This window comes from Centruroides vittatus, unplaced genomic scaffold (genome assembly GCF_030686945.1).
Source record: "Centruroides vittatus isolate TY-2023 unplaced genomic scaffold, ASM3068694v2 contig_1916, whole genome shotgun sequence".
NCBI lineage: Eukaryota > Metazoa > Arthropoda > Arachnida > Scorpiones > Buthidae > Centruroides > Centruroides vittatus.
Window position 1 is genome coordinate 625,326 of NW_027121179.1, and position 7,867 is coordinate 633,192.

Consider the following 7,867-nt stretch of genomic DNA (forward strand, 5'->3'; position numbering starts at 1 on the left):
ATCACCTGGCCGCTCCCGTTGTGGGCCTGGAACCCACGGTGGGTGAAGAAAACCTTAATATCCACAGAACACAAAGAACCAAAAAATGAAGGAAACAAAAAACAATTGCTAGATCCATCAAATCCATATATTCACTCTGTTGTGGGTTAGTTTCTCTACTCAACGAGAGGGTAATCACTGATTCATAATTATCAAGGATTTCTATACTGAAGCAAGTTATGTAACTTACTAGTACAGTGCATATCTGTCGAAATTATTGTTCTAAAGTCTGTCATTTCTCAATTCGTCTATATCTATGTTGTGTCAATTAAGAAGTATTTACGTTGCGATAGCGTGATCGACGCATCTATACATTACAAAATACTGAAGAGATACTGATATCTCTTCCTCGTATTTCCTCGATTAAATTTAGGGATTTACTTTTCAAAACGTATCCCCGGGGTTTATTTGAAGACCCGGGATTTATTATCTTGCAACAGAAAACGACGTAGTAAAAATTGAAAGAAATACCTAAATTACTCATACATTTTTCGAACCTATCAACTTCAATTATTGACTGTATTTACGGATTACAGCTACAACCAGTGGCGCACTCGGAATTTAATCTTGGGAGGAGTCGAGTTAAACGGATAAAAAAAAAACGGAGTCAAAATTTAAAAAATTGCGAATTCAATAAAATTCCTACCTTGTGTGGCTAATAATTTATACATAGTATAGAAATAGATGCCATAATATAAATAAAAATCAATTTTAATTAGTATTTGTTGGAAAATTTTCTAGTATTTGTTTTTCTCTTTTTTTCTTTTTGGAGGATGCCAAGGCCTCTTGGCCCTCCTCTGAGTTCGCTACTGGCTACATTTGAAATAATTACTATTTTACTAGTTAATTGATTCACCTATACATTGCAGTACTTCAACATGTTTCTAATGCTTTTAAACCTGGAATTTATTTTTTAGCAGTACCTTTGTTGTATTTCTTTATACACACTGTGTTTCCTCGATTAAACCCGGAGTTCAAATAAACCACTGGGTATATCTATATATGTAGTTTTTTTTTTTTTATTTTAAATGCGACAAGAGGGCATCATGGAATTGGCCAGGCCCAAAATGGGGACCGTGAAGAACGAGACTCGATTCATCCGGTAGCCTAAATACTGTTCTTGAGAAATTCCTGAGATTCCGATCCAGAATTGATTCCAGATAGTCCAGATCTTACGGTATCTTGATTTGTCCTCATCCCATCAAACCTCCAGGAAAACGAGAAACTAAGTTTAATCATGGAATTATGAATTATTTAAATGATACATGAAATTGAGAAGACAAAAAAAAAATTGTTCTTGTCAAACTCTTCCTCCAACTATAAATTTCTGGATGTTAATACCTCAGGCAATGGGTCGATACCACGGGTAAGGAAGAGGAAGGCTGTTCTGAGTTGTACCATCCGTGATAGATTGTGGGAGTGTAAATATAATCGAACCTGGATCCTTTGTAGGCCATTGGTTCTTAACCAGTGTTCCGCAAACCTACCACGAGTGTTCCACGAATGAAAAGATTTTAAAGATTTTATTCAAATTTATTCCCATTGCTATATTCGTAGATAATTCCATGTTTCTATTTTATTCAATATATTAAAGTTTATTGGTTTATTGTTTCATTGTTTCCTGAGAATAGTAAACATGGAATTGCTTCTCAATTTTTAATGTATTGATGCTAATGCTCCGTGTAATAAAAAGTATATGAATGGTTGAGAACCACTGCAGTAGGCTATTAAAGTACATATAAAATTTAAATAAAATTACTGAATTTACTACCCGACCGTTTCCATTGTGGTCCCACCAATATGAATACCCAAAAAAAGGATTTTTTTGTATTTGCGGGTGGAAAGAGTTAATTAAATATTATTAATATATATGAAATTTTGACTTTTCAAATTTACTGACTACATAAATTGTTGTTTCACAAACAATGTAAACACAATAAATAAATACATTAAGTGCAATTTACATTTACTAGGCTTAATAAGCTTGAAGAAGTCCTCTCTTTGGACAATTTTGTCCTCGTCGCATTTTTTCTACTTTCAGAAGAAACAGAAAGAAATCCAACAAGGCGCTCCATACCTAGAAGAAATGAACTGATAAAGTCTAAATTCCTTATTAGTCCTTTTAAAAATTTTAATAAGTTTCCACAAATAACATGTAATTTATTGTTATATCATGAGGAAGATTCATTAAGAGACGTGGCCAATGACATGCTGAGTGCCGCAAGTTAAAAAAAAGCTTCACACACACATATATATATATAGGGACTTCACATATATATATATATATATATATATGTGTGTGTGAAGTCTCTAAAATCGAGTCAAAATTACGAATAACTATAAAGTTTCTAAGTCGAAAAGTTTCGGAGGTCAAATCGGGTCAGGAACACATGTTGGTGATGTAGACCAGAGAGGAAAGAAACTTTCTTACTTATTTTAAAACAAACGCGACGCGATGATAAACGACAGAGGGGAATGTCAACCGAGAAAGAGAGAGCTTTGTCAAGATGCTCGTGAACAAGTGTGGGGTCTAAACAATCGAGAAAAGGAGGTTAATGACCAAAAGGACATCTGGTAGACCGTTTAGGTTCAAAGACGCCAGAGAAAAGGGCCATAACGGAGTAAAATACGAGCACGGTCTTCAAAAGCTCCGTCAACACCTCTCGGACCTTTCCCGACCCAGATCGGTCTCGGGCTTCGCCCAGAGACAAAAGAATGACCAATCGGGATAAGGGAGAGAGCGAACAGGACCAATCAAAAGGGTAAGATGCAGGAAAAAATCCTATAAAACCCCGAGTCTCAAGGTCAAGCGTCGGTTCTCCTCAAGATTTTGGTGCATCCCCTCCGAACTGTTCCGAAGTGCCATCTCAGCCGACCCCTCCGGATTTGAGATCTTGTGACCCAGAAGATCATCCCACTATCTACGCCTGCCCCGGGGCTGCAGCACCAACCTCGGTCGAAGGACGACCTGCTACAAGACGACGATCGTCGAAATCAACGCCGGCTCGAAAGCAGACTGTTTTGTTTCTAGTGTAAGTTAACTTTATGACAAAATAAACGATTTTTGTGTAAGACACATGTCATCTTTGTCTCCTGCCGCCTCCACCCACATACAATTCGCCCCTAGGTTTTCCTGACGCGCAATTAACTTATTGCCCCTAAAAGTCGGCAAGCTTATATATATATATATATATTATGAAAAAATAATCTTTATGTCATTACTTTTAGCTAATGATAATATTAAATTATTTAAATAAAGCTGCTTATAATAAGGTCTTTAAAAGTATTGTTAAATTTTATTTTCAGTTTCAAACTAATCAATTCATTTTTTAAAGAAACTTTGATATTTTCATAAGTTATATACAGTAGTTTCCCTTTACAAAAGAGCCCGATTCGCAATGGTGTCCATCACACATGGGCGAGGCTCTGGAACGCTACTCTAATTCGCAATGAATGTGAAGAGAATCAAAGGCAAAAATTTCCTGGAATTTTTTTTGTGCTCTGTCCCAGATATGTCAGGCACCATCCCATACCATCCACTCGTCCTAACTGTAAGCCTGCCAAAACCCACAGATGGCCGATGGCTTGCGGCTATGTGGTAGCCTACTACTCTGGAAGACCAGGGATCGCATTCTAAAGGATCGAAAACCCCAGGAACTTTTCGGAAGTTGGTTTATCCAGATGTTCGGCATCACCCCTCACCACCCAGCCGACCCATTATAAGCCTTGCGGTCATAAAGGTCCTCTTAATAGCCATAGGATGGAAAGTTAAAAAAAAAAGAAAAAATCTGAAGGAGTAGATTAAATCGAATCTTTGTAGCAATAGGCTGAAACCTTGCTCCATAGGACATAATCTGGTCATCTTAATAGTGGTATGAATCAGTACATGTTCATGAAATGTAAATAACATTAAACCTTACTTACCTTCAGCGCCGGATAAAGGGGCGGGCAAGCCGGGCGACTGCCCGGGGCGCCAAATTTTGAGGGGCGCCGATATAAAAATAAAATATTTTTTTACATTCATTATTTTTTTAGATTTTATAAATTAAAATTGATCATTTTTCATGAGACATCGATTTTTTTAGCAAGCAATAAATTGTTTTTTTCTTTAATAATACCAAATAAAGGTCACAACGCTAATTATTTTATTATTGTCAACAGATATAAATAATATTACAATTATTCAAAGAAAACTATTTGTATAGTCAGAATTCATAATAACTCAAAAACAAAAAAAAATTAATAGACAAAAACAAAAATTTACTAATTAAAATAATGAAACCTAAGAATTTTTATGGCTTTTATCACACAACATTGATGCAGACAAACAAGGACGACGCCAGCCAATGGGTAAGGGGGGGCAAGATGATGTAAATTGATAGAGGATATAAATTGTATGTAGGTAAAATAGAAACGATTCATAAAGTTTTAATCATTTACTATGTACCGGAAAAGAAATATCTCAAATAAAACATTTTCTTTAACTTACAAGAAGCCTAAGAAGATTATTTTAATTAAAACTTAGCATTTAAATGACTTTTTCGAATTTCTAGGGGAGGGCAACTGCCCCTCTGCCCCTCCCCCTGGCGAATTCCTTGCAGACAAATGCTTTTTAATCTCTAAAAAGTTTATTTTTATTTATTTTGAAAAGATAATTTGTAATCAATATCACGTATCACAACAATCTACTCAAAAAATGGACGAAATCAAATTTATAAATTACAAATATCAACAAAATTATGAATAGTCAAAGTGATACTGGCGCCTGTCATACGCCTTAATGGTTAAATAACTTTGTCTTTCTGTAAACTTTGCATTAACAACACTTGCCGTGCTTTAAATAAATAAATTTTTTATACAGTTCTTTATTGTGTAATTTTGATTTTTTGCCTTTTTTTACTTCTTTTTTAATTTGCAGTAAATTTGTATATTTTTGTATGAAAGAGCGCCAAATTTTGTTTTGCCCGGGCGCTCAAAACCTTAGAACCGGCCCTGCTTACCTTACTTACGATGTTCCGCTTGATAATAAAATCAAAGAGTACAACACCTATGGGAGGACCAGTGTATCTCTTCTGAATGTTCGTCATCTATTATTAGGTGAAAATAATTTATAGTAAAAACGATAGCTTCCTAGCAATTATATTTATTTTTAAATCTTAATTTTTTTAATATTAATTAGAAACATAAAATTTCTGATTTAAAAAATGTACACTTCATATTTACCAGAAGATTCTCTTCAGCATTCCAAGTAGTTATAAAATATTTGTGCAATTCTCTAAGTGGATTTCTAGCCTGAAAGATATAAATGAAAAAAGGAATATTTATTACAAATATTAAAGAATTATAAACTAATGCCATCGATTTTCGACATTTTCTACCGGTGACCGAGTTGATAAAATAGATAAATACTAATAGTTGGCCGCTGATTTTCTCTTGACTAACAGGCTGGCTAAGTAAGGGTTTTTGGATTTTCTTCTCGTATTGTGAAAATTATGAAAAGTGTTTTGTTGACCGACTAGGACAAACACTCAAAAACAATATACATAATGTCACTAGAAAAAAGATAGAAAAATGAATTTATTTCGTGTGATAATAAAATTTAGGTACAGAGGGATTCCAGCTCTAGGGAACCCATGACCCACGGCTAATCACCACACCAGTTTTCAGTAATTTTATCCACTCGGCCACTGGTGAGCAGCTCCCAGGTGGAAAAGAACTAAAAATGAAAAAAAAGTTATCTACATTATATAGAACAGCTGATAAATAAGAGTTTTGGGTTCTCTTTCTACTATTAACATAACAAATTCATAATTTAAAAATAATAATGATAATAACAGTTACTTACAGATAACCAAAGTTCTGCAGCAGTGAATAATAACAGTAAGAAAATACCAAAAAAACTTGCAAGAAGAATTAATAAAAAAATAGACACGATCCAATTTTTTTCAACAAACAGAACGATGTATAGCAGGATACAACTAGAAGAAATGGAAAATGTATAACCACAGCAAAAAATAAGACTGGTGCATTCATTGAATTCTTTCAAAATTTCTGTATATTTTACGTGTCTTCTATATACTGAAAAAAGAAATTGTCTGAGATCTTCTGCCTCCAATGTAGTATTCTGAATTTCTTCTGTTAAGTTATCAAACTTATTTTTAATTAAGAGTAAAACAGTTACACCAAGCTGTACTCCAAATAAAAGTAAACCAATAACATAAACAACAGAAACAACAGCTAAGCAGATACATAAAGCGGTTTGCCATTTTCCATGAAGGAGTAAATCGTACTCGAGTAGATTAAGTAAAAGCGCAAAAGTGCTTATTAAAAAAACAAAAACGTAAGTATTTAAAGATAAAAGTTTATATTGTAATCTAATGGTATAATGAATTTCTTCTTCGTTATCAGTGTAAAGAAGAGAGTTGCAAAATTTACCTCTACGATAAAACACGCTTACAGAGCAACAAACTGTAGCAGCTACATACACATCCAAAAATATAGCTTTTATAATAAGTATATCTTCGCCGAAAAAATAGAAAATAAATTCGCAAGGCATACAGTCTGGAAAAATAAATGTAGCGGTAAGATACAGCGCAATAAGATGAAATATAATTACCAGACATATATGATATACATGCATAGAACGTTGATAGAAAAGTGAAGATGTGTGAGTGCAGCTTAATGTCATCCCTATACCGAAAATTCTAGCAATTTCTTGACTTGGGTATAAAATGCATCCGAAACAATACGACATATTTGGCTATTTGAAGTTTTAATTATAAATTTTTATAAGTGGCAGAGTGGGAAAACCACTGAACAATTGGACGCGAGTTCGAGCCTCGTCAAAAAGCTAGCCACGTGGAGTTTACCGTGCTTCTTTCACGTATATAACACCTAAATAAAGTCAGTTTCTCATAGAAAATCTTCCTGGAAAGATAGCTCAAGTATTCTGTTGTTTTATTCCATTAATTTAATCCAATCCTAAATATTTATAGTAAATAAAAATCTATAGAATCATAATAAGCTAAGTATTGTTTTAATAAGGACCTACGAAAAAGACTTTCATTCACGATCTACATATACAGTCTTCTACCCTTATAGATTACTTACTAGCACTAGATTAAGACAGAATATTCATTACTCTTAAAACTTCTAGAATAGTGCTCGTAAGCATTTGGGTTATTAAAAGTAGATAATGCATTAACATAATTTGAATATTTTAGTATGTAATGATTATGGCTTTCATTATCGAACAAGGATTGCTAATGTATGTTTGTAAAGGAACTATTAAGCTAAGAATATTTACTCATTCATAAAATTCACAATTTTACATAAGGAAAATTCAAATATAATAATCAATAATAAGCACTTCAAGCATATTAATTTTAGTAAATGCAATGCAATAATGGTTTATTCATTACAGAGACTATTTATTTAACTAAGTGCATTTACTAATTAATGAAGTATACATACAATATTTCTTTCTTAGTTATAAAGCACTAAATACACAATTTTTTAAAAACTCCGCCCTGTGGAAACTATGGAGGCCGAATGATGACAGACGGGGGCCCGACATATCCGGACTGACCACTCCGAAAAATCCCTGGAGTTTTTGACAAGTCCGAATACGATTCCGAATCCCTGGAGCGGTAGACTTTCATCCTAACTGTAGTATAAAGAGAAAAAGACGTTATCTTAACAAAAGGTTTTATTCGTGTATAAAACGCACGACTGTTACAAATTCAAATGCAGCGAGAAACAGCGCTGCCAGTCCAAGATACTAACTACTAAGGGGAGAAGTGTGGCCACACACTACTACATTCTCTCC